Genomic DNA, 9,337 nt, shown 5'->3' with positions numbered 1-9,337 from the left:
CGTCCCATGAGCCCTGTCACATTCTCACAGACAATGCTGCGCCTGTGAGACGCACCGACAGGAAGTGAGGTCAGGGTTCCTGACCCCCCTTCTCCAGCCAGAGCTGAGAGCAGCGCTGGGGTTTGAATCAGAAGCAGTGCACGGCAACCCTGCGTTGTTGGATCTCACATATCACGTCACCTTAGCTAAAAGAGTTACAATAATCACGGCTCAAGCCACAAGCACTTCACACGCATCTTTGATAAAGGGAAATTCCACTGATTTGTCAGTATTTCTGCGTGATAAGTGTTAGGATGGAAATAACCTAATTTAGAAAGGGGTTGGTGTGAGATGCTTGGTTCTGGAGAAAGATGCTCATAGATAATTGTTCACTGCGCTGGTGAATGGACGTTTGCTGTTTGAGAGGTTTAATACCTGTAAAATCTCAGACAGTTATCACATAAAATGGTTGTGGATACACTGTCGGAGACGCCTGAGTTATTGTTGAATGACAGTTTTCAGTTCAGTTTTTTCATGTAAAATGTAATTTTTCAAATATATTCACAGTAGAGAGATGCATGCTGGGGTGGCAAGACAAAATATTGCCCAATAATTATTTTTTTTTTTTTTTTTTCAGATTTAGCATTATTTTACCATCATCTTTGCCATGAACTTACATATAAAGATATTTGTAGGTTGTCTGTATTTGTGTTGTAGGTGTTGTTACACCTGGTTCTATTGACCAGCACTGTAAAGTGTTCACACCAAACCACTCTTTGTTCATTACTTTGTTCATGTCTTATTGCATTTATGCCGTAAATGTTGACAAATCAGTGGAATTCCCTTTTCATTCTAATGTGGTAAACTGAAGCAAGAACTGACTGTGATTTCCATATTAAAGAAAAGTTCACCAATGAGTCAAAGCGAGGCTGACGGCATGTCATTCACCCTGGAGCATGTGTCTGCTCTGTGTTAACAGAGCCTCGTCATCACTTGTGTGATTGGATTTTTTTACTGTAGGGCTCAATTCACACAGTGTGCTTTTTTTTTTCTTTCATGACAAGGCACGATGCAACACAACCCCAATAACAAACAAGCCCGGGCCGCCCGAGCACAGAAAAAAAGAATAAGGATTACACACATGCACAAACTAGAAAGTCACACACACCTTGATAAAGAGAGAGACAGAAAGTGAGAGACACGGAGAGAGAGAGAGAGATAAAGATATATATATATATATATATATAGAGAGAGAGAGAGAGAGAGAGAGAGAGTGAGAGAGAGTGTGTGAGTAAGAGAGAGAGAGAGAGAGAGTGAGAGGGAATGAATCATTTGCTATCTTTTTTTTTATTATTCTGTATGTTTCCAGCTAATCACACAAAACAAGGTGCTCAGCTTAGCTTCTTCTTAATCTTTGGTTCTACCCCAAACAAACAAGCAGTCATAATCTAAACAGGCCGAGGAAAGGTCAAAAAAGGTCAGGGCAAGCTGTGAAGCCAAGTCTGTTTTTACTTAAACAGAAAGTCTATAGGCTTTTTCAATTTCTACAAAATTTAGTGTTTTAGATGTAAAACAAATATTTCAGAGTGAAATATATATGAAATGCTTGTTTGTAGAGAAACGTACCAACTCTCATTTCTTTACAGTGGTGGTGAATGGAAACGGGTTGTAAGGCCGAGATCACTAATCATTACTATCAAAACGAACAGTGAACCCTCTTATAAAACTTGGAAGTATCCTGATAATGGTATATAATCATGAGGAATATGAATTGAAAAACGTTTTCTGGGTACTGGTGTACTTATAACACCCTGCATGTACCTCTCCTCAGCCTACATGCCTTTAAAAATATTATATGTTTGTTTTAGGCTGAATTTTTCTCTCTATCGAACTATTGTTTACAGTACATGAAGCATCAGGCAACGTATTCATAAGCATGTAATAACTTTCCTCTTCGTACACTCTTCGTACACCTGGTTCCTATCACTCCCACTGTGCACAATTCTGACTTGGCAAGTTTCTCTAGAACAGAGTATTTCCCATCGAACCACCCTGAACAACCTGGTTCACACGTTAATGATTTAATTATGCAGAAATTTAGACAAATCAGTTCAGCTCCCTTTTTAATGTTTAATATTATGCCCATTTCTGCACCTTCTTTATCCTGTAGTCTAGCAATGTAAACCATATAGAACTCTTTTTTTAATTCAGGGGAAGTTTATTTCTATAAATTCAATGTTTTCGATGCTCAGAAAAGTAATTCAGAGTAAGAGTTATGTGAAATAGTTAATTGTAGACAAACTTTGTTTTGTTTTGTTTTTTTCACAATGGTGGTAAATTTTATTTCATATTTCGATTATTTCAATGTAATGCTGATAATCATATTTTTAAGTACAAATGATCTGTTTTAGGCAACAAGTTTTCTCTCAAAACTATCGCAAAACAATGCATGACGCATCAAGCAGCATATTTGCAACAATGTAGGCCCATAATAACTTTTTTAGAAACCATGCTTTCTGCACCTGGTTTGTATAATCTACCCTTTGCACAATTCAGGCAATATAACCCTCATAGAAACATGGAGCCAGGTCATTTTTACTGAATAGGAAGTCTATTCATTTTTTTACATTTTTGCAATTTCAGAAATGTAGACATTTATGTGAAAATGGATTATTGTAGAGAAACATATCTCAGAGACATCAGGTAATGTATTCATAACCATGTAATAACTTAAACTGACTATTTGGCACATTTGTTTTGGTCAAGAACTCTCTCAATGTAAACCCCATAGAAATATGGAGCCAGGTCTTTTTTTACTGAATGGGAAGTCTATTAACGTACCCTTTTAGATTTTCTCTCAGAACTATCATGAAACAATGCATGAGGCATCAAGCAACATATTTGCAACCATACAGGCCCATAATAATCACCGTATTTGTAACCATGTTGCTCATTAGAACCATCAGGCAACGTATTTGTAACCATGTAGGCTCATAATAATCACCCGGGATCGTATTTATAACCATGTAGGCCCATAATTACCATCAGGCAACGTATCTGCAACCATGTTGATCCATAATAGCCATCAGGCAACGTATATGCAACCATGTTGATCCATAATAACCATCAGGCAACGTATCTGCATGCAACCATGTTGGTCCATAATAACCATCAGGCAACGTATATGCAACCATGAAGGCCCATTAGAACCATCAGGCAACATATCTGCAATCATGTTGGTCCATAATAACTATCAGGCTACGTATCTGCAACCATGTAGGCCCATTAGAACCATCAGGCAACGTATATGCAACCAGGTAGGCCCATTAGAACCATCAGGCAATGTATCTGCAACCATGTTGGTCCATAATAACCATCAGGCTACGTATCTGCAACCATGTAGGCCCATAATAACCATCAGGCTACGTATCTGCAACCATGTAGGCCCATAATAACCATCAGGCTACATATTTGCAACCATGTAGGCCCATAATAACCATCAGGCTACGTATCTGCAACCATGTAGGCCCATTAGAACCATCAGGCAATGTATCTGCAACCATGTAGGCCCATAATAACCACCAGGCTACGTATCTACAACCATGAAGGCCCATAATAACCACCAGGCAACGTATCTGCAACCATGTAGGCCCATTAGAACCATCAGCCAAAGTATTCGTAACCATGTAGGCCCATTAGAACCATCAGGCAACGTATCTGCAACCATGTAGGCCCATTAGAACCATCAGTCAACATATTCATAACCATGTAGGCCCATAATAACCACCAGGCAATGTATCTGCAACCATGTAGGCCCATTAGAACCATCAGTCAACATATTCATAACCATGTAGGCCCATAATAACCACCAGGCAACGTATCTGCAACCATGTTGGTCCATAATAACCATCAGGCTACGTATCTGCAACCATGTAGGCCCATAATAACAATCAGGCAACGTATCTGCAACCATGCAGGCCCATGATAACCTTCCCAGAGGCAACTTGTAGAAAGCATGCTTCATACACCTGGTTCCTATCACCCACTGTGCACAAACCTGACACAGCAAGTTCCTCCAGAACAGAGTATTTCCCATTTTAACACATTTCTATAATATCCATTAGAAGTTTCAGCCCTTTCGTGGTCCAGTAGCCCAATAACATAAACCTCACAGAAAATCCCAGCTCAGTCAAATTTCTATGTGAGAGGAAGCACACGATTTTCAACGAGGAGGGAGGAAGTGAGGAGGTGGAAACCGAAAAAACACACACAGAGAGAGAGAGAAAAACATCTGGAGCTCATTTGGACCCTGGGGAAAGGGCGAAAATAAAATCCTACTATAAAAAAAAGCGTTTTCCCCCCTCAAACTTTCTTTTTTACTGGCTGTACAAACAAAAAGCAATCCTTTTTTTTTACCATTTCACCCTTTTATCACTCCCTTCATTCACAGCACACACCCTCAGCGTGCAGCTAGCGCTAGCTTCAATCTGAGCTCTCTGCTCGAGCTCTATGGGGCGAGAGCGCGTGCATGTGCGTGTATGTGTGTATGTATGAGGATGCGTGTGTGCGTGTGTGTGTGTGTGTGTGAGAGAGAGAGAGAAAGAGGGAGAGAGTTGTGCTCGCGCCTCCCCTGACGTGTGCTGCTTGCTGCGGGAGCTCGAGGTTCTGTTGTTGAGTGACTTCATCAGCCAGCGAGCGAGCGAGCAAGGGAGCGTGCGTGCGAGCGCGCGCATTAGGCTTCTCCGTGGAATAAACGTTACCGCTAAAAAAGACAAAGACAAAGCCGGGATTTTACCGCCGTCTGCTTTAAACGATACGGTTGTTCCGTACACTTTGACGCCAGTCCGAGCTGACCGTGGGACTGTGGGAGAGCTGTCTGGAGCCCGGTACCTACCGACGCGGCGAAAGTTTCGGTTGGCGGCAACGTAAGCTAGCAGTTCTCTAACGTCCGCCAGGAATGAACGACGCTGAATGTGAGTGAAGTTTTACCGCGGGCAGGAGCACACGGTTTCCCCCTCTCCTCTGCATCGCACATGGGGTGAGTAACTTCAGCGACAGTCAGCGTGTCGGTGTCGTGTTTTCTGAGAAGAGACTGGAAATGCCGTGCGGCTCTGAGAAAGCCCTGAACGAAATGTGTGCCGTTAAATTTTAAATATTTGAATTTCTCCGCTCGGTTAACGGACTTTAACCGTCGCCGTTAGAACGAACGAACGAGCGCGCTCTCTCTCTCTCTCTCTCTCTCTCTCTCTCTCTCTCTCTCTCTCTCTCTCTCTTTCTGTTCCGCGCGCTCGCTCTCTCTCTCTCTCTCTCTCTCTCTCTCTCTCTCTCTCTCTCTCTCTTTCTGTTCCGCGCGCTCGCTCTCTCTCTCTCTCTCTCTCTCTCTCTCTTTCTGTTCCGCGCTCTCTCTCTCTCTCTCTTTCTGTTCCGCGCTCTCTCTCTCTCTCTCTCTCTCTCTCTCTCTCTCTCTCTCTCTCTTTCTGTTCCGCGCGCTCTCTCTCTCTCTCTCTCTTTCTGTTCCGCGCTCTCTCTCTCTCTCTCTCTCTCTCTCTCTCTCTCTCTCTCTCTCTCTTTTTCTGTTCCGCGCTCTCTCTCTCTCTTTCTGTTCCGCGCTCTCTCTCTATGTCTCTCTCTCTTTCTGTTCCGCGCTCTCTCTCTCTCTCTCTTTCTGTTCCGCGCTCTCTCTCTCTCTCTCTCTTTCTGTTCCGCGCTCTCTCTCTATGTCTCTCGACCGCCGTGTAGCTACATTTCACTCAGACTTCTCTTCATGCTGTGTAGTCGAACTCCCTACGTCCGTCGAAACCGCAGATAACGTTATCGCCTCTACACGGCCTTATCAGCATTCCCGTTAATGTCGCGATACAGCTACTGTCACTCTACTGTCCAGGTAGCCCGAAGTAGCTATCTATAGATGTTTGGTCGATCAACTCCGACCACGTTCTGATTTTGTTTACTCTGCCACCATTTTAATATGTGTGTTATGTTGTTAACCATCAACCTGTGGGTTTCTAGCTCAGTTCCTGCTCCACGCAATGTGTATTGTGGTCACTGATTTGACAAAGAGGACGGGAGTGTGTTTGCCCATGCATGGCAGGGTGCTAGTCTATATTATGTAGCTAGCTGTTGTAAGACACCCCCTCCCTCGTCCTCCGTCCTCCTCCTCCTCCCTTTTGAGAGTTTGGAGGATTTGCCCATCCACCAATGCTTTGCATTGTTCTTGAAGGATGTATTAATAAGACAAAAGACTCTATTATTCCATTATTTTGGGGAGAGAGGGCCGTGTCTGCATATGTGGGGCCTGTGGAGAGCTCCCGAAACTCTTAAAAACCCCCCTCAAAGTTCCTGTTTTTTGCACACCCAGACAGTGAGAATGGCAAGTCTAGACCTTCATTCACGGTGAAGCTTGACTCCCAAAGCCCTGCTTCTGGTGTTTTGACTAGGGCGACATTCCACATGTGAGCTGGTTATTGTGAAGCGAGACTGTGGAACGCATGTAGGTCAGCTCAAGCAGATCTTGGGCCGGAGATATCCTCGTCTCCTATTTTGAGGAGGACCTGGACCAGGGTCAAGTCATGATGAAAGGAGTAGGCGAGGATAGGCAGAGATAGAGGTTAATGAAACATGTGACTCCATCAGGGCAGGGTTGAGCCTTCTTCAGTGCTTCAGTGTCAGAGGGAGAGAGACAAATGGTTAGAGAGAGGGCGAGAGAGTGTGAAGGGGTTTTGGTGGGGGGTGTGCAGTCTGTTCATCAGTTCTTCTGGTACGAGACGCCTCTGTTCCACAGATAACCTGATATGGAGGAGGAAATGCTCATTATTGCTGTGACGAAAGGTGTTCATCGTCCATCATTCCCTGCATTGCAGATGTTGGGTAATGTGTGTGTGTGCTAACCATTAGGCCGTTCTCCCTGGACTCTCGATTGAATTATCCGTCTGGTCCAAGACCGCAGCAGACCTTCTAAACAACACACCCAGAAGCACAAGGGAGTCGCTGAGAGCTATGTAAAGAAGGGCGAACGTGTCTACGTGATGATAACATCGTTTCCAAGGACAGATGGAGCCAGGCTGGAATATCAGGTGTTAAATGAGGTTCATTGATGGCTAGGACGAGAGAGCAGACTTGCTTTGTCGGGCTGCGAGATGTCGCAATTCAGGTGTCAATGGGTTAATTGCTTTCAGTGCTGCAGCAGGACAGGACATATAGAACCTGATATGGGTCAAGTTGAACCTGTCGCCAGGTTTTTCTCATGTGAGCCCCTGTTTCATTGCAGCTGAATAAAGCCGACCTCGCCTCTTCTGCTGTCCACTGACGGTGTTCTTCACACTCGCATTCACTCGCAGGCTCTGTTTGAAAGAGACGTCCAGCTGTGGCCACAGTCTGTGTGAACAGTATGAACGTGCCCCAGTTTGAAACCAAGATACCCATGATTCTTTGCATGACCTCAGCTGTTACACTGAAATTGACCTTGCATTCGTAACATTGGTCATGACTCTACATTCATTATGACATTGTGGGCAGCTTATGTCTTACAGGTAAAGAATAGCATGAATAACGTTCAGTACTGGACTCCTACTTGCACCGAAAAGACTTTCTAGGGATCCGATCATCAGATTAGGAGTCTCTAGGTTGATGATTAACTCATGAACTCGTATCACTTAGTGAACTACTGACTCGTAGATAACTGTCCTTAATTAAACAAACTTTATTAAGGTCATAAATGTACGCAAGAGAAATGATTAGCCAAGAATAAACAACTTGAGGCAGATGCAGCAAACGTTTGAGGGGCTTGTTGACACATTGATGTAGACCTATTGGCACAGCGTGTTGAGTTAGTTCCTTTTATTTCATCTCACTTCGGGGGTGTTACTCAACACTGAACTGTAACACAAATGACGTGATAGTCTGGTCTCATTGGCACGGTAACGCAGACCTCTCTAAATCACAGTTACCGAAAGTGGTTGTAGGTGAGAACAGGGCTTTAGTGACCCGGATTTCAACTTTCCCTCAAGGCCGGCGGTTTGAGAGGGAAATTTGTTCCTTATGAACGTGGCTTGTGTATTTCAAGGTCACACATGTATCTTGACCACTTCTGCTAAAGGCAGGACTTTGAGCCTTGCATGAGAAATGAAGCTAAACAAACAGGCGGACAAATAAACAGATGTATAAGTGAACGGAAGGATAAACAAATGAAGGAGGTTAGGCACTGGTGGGAACTGGAAGTGTGGGATTTTTGGCCTCGGTCACGTGGGGGGGGTTACGGGTGGAGCTGTGTCTCTGTGTGGGTGGAGCAACTCCTCAAGGACTCTGAAGCAGAGGGTTTTGGCAGCAGGAGCAGAGAAGGACAGGAGGGAGCTGTCACTGGGGGAGTTTAGATCCCTTGTGTTGGCCGTACTCAAGGCCGGTCCTGCGAGAATTTTTGAGAACAAAAGAAACTTGTTAATCCCATGGATGATGGGAAAACCAGACAATTTTCCAAATACTGGAATAAACTAATACCGAGTTTCCCAACACGGCCTCTTGGGATCCCCAGCTGGTCCACAGCTTTAGTGTGTCTGCTCTGATTTCACCTGGGTTTAGGCTAGGTGGATGATTTGGCAAAAATACAGTTCCACATTGAGACTTGAAGACACTTCTATACGTTTAAACAATAAATTGGACATTGGACAAACGTCTAAAGTGTCAGTTCATGTTAGCCACAGTGAAATGGATCAGTGTGTAGAATTGGCGTTTTCCGAATGTTTGTAGGCTTTCTTTCAGTGCCTAAAAGAGCCATGAGGCTGCCTTTTTTCTTGGTTGTCCTGTTTGTATTCAAGCTAAACATAGTTTAGATTGGTAAGTGCTTATTACAGATTTGTTTCATCAAAGTGGCGATAAAACACTACTGGTATCGTGACTTGTCGGCCTATTCATGCGGTTACTTGTTTAAACATGTAGTCAGTGAGACAAAGGCCAGATTTTTTACCTATTAACTAAATGCATCTACTGCTTTCAGGAATCACATTATATTTTTTAAAAGCCAGTCATTTCTGTTGATTTAAAAAAATTGTTTACACTGTTTATTATACACTGACTGTTGTTGCTTACCTGCTCATAATTTCTCAGTGCTGTTGATGTGGTAAGCATACTCATAAAATACTTAGAAAGGTGTATTGTGTTTTTCAAAGAAATTATAATATCATACTGAGCAGAGATTCATGTAGCGAGAGACTTGGCTGGGATTTCCTGTAGGTGCTACGAAAAGTGTTTTTTTGAGCAATACCATTAAAGAAGCATTTCTGTGATAGAGATGTGTAAGTGTGAAGAACCTTACAAAGACTTGAGTACCTTCCCTTGGTGTAAAGGTTCTTTACCAATTGAAAAG

The 9,337-nt window shown here is 43.4% G+C and overlaps 1 protein-coding gene across 1 annotated transcript in view; it reads left to right on the top strand.

Annotated features, from left to right (window-relative positions):
• The first annotated feature begins 4,473 nt into the window (after nucleotides 1-4,473).
• The window catches only part of s1pr2 (sphingosine-1-phosphate receptor 2), a 28,725-nt gene continuing 23,861 nt past the window's right edge, over nucleotides 4,474-9,337 (top strand). Inside the window, exon 1 of the mRNA XM_072675303.1 lies at nucleotides 4,474-5,017. The gene's annotated coding sequence lies outside the window, so the exon portion shown is untranslated. The remainder of the gene's footprint in view (nucleotides 5,018-9,337) is intronic.

This window comes from Salminus brasiliensis, chromosome 3, assembly GCF_030463535.1.
Source record: "Salminus brasiliensis chromosome 3, fSalBra1.hap2, whole genome shotgun sequence".
NCBI classification, from domain to species: Eukaryota; Metazoa; Chordata; class Actinopteri; order Characiformes; family Bryconidae; genus Salminus; species Salminus brasiliensis.
This window is presented reverse-complemented; position numbering and strand designations above follow the sequence as displayed.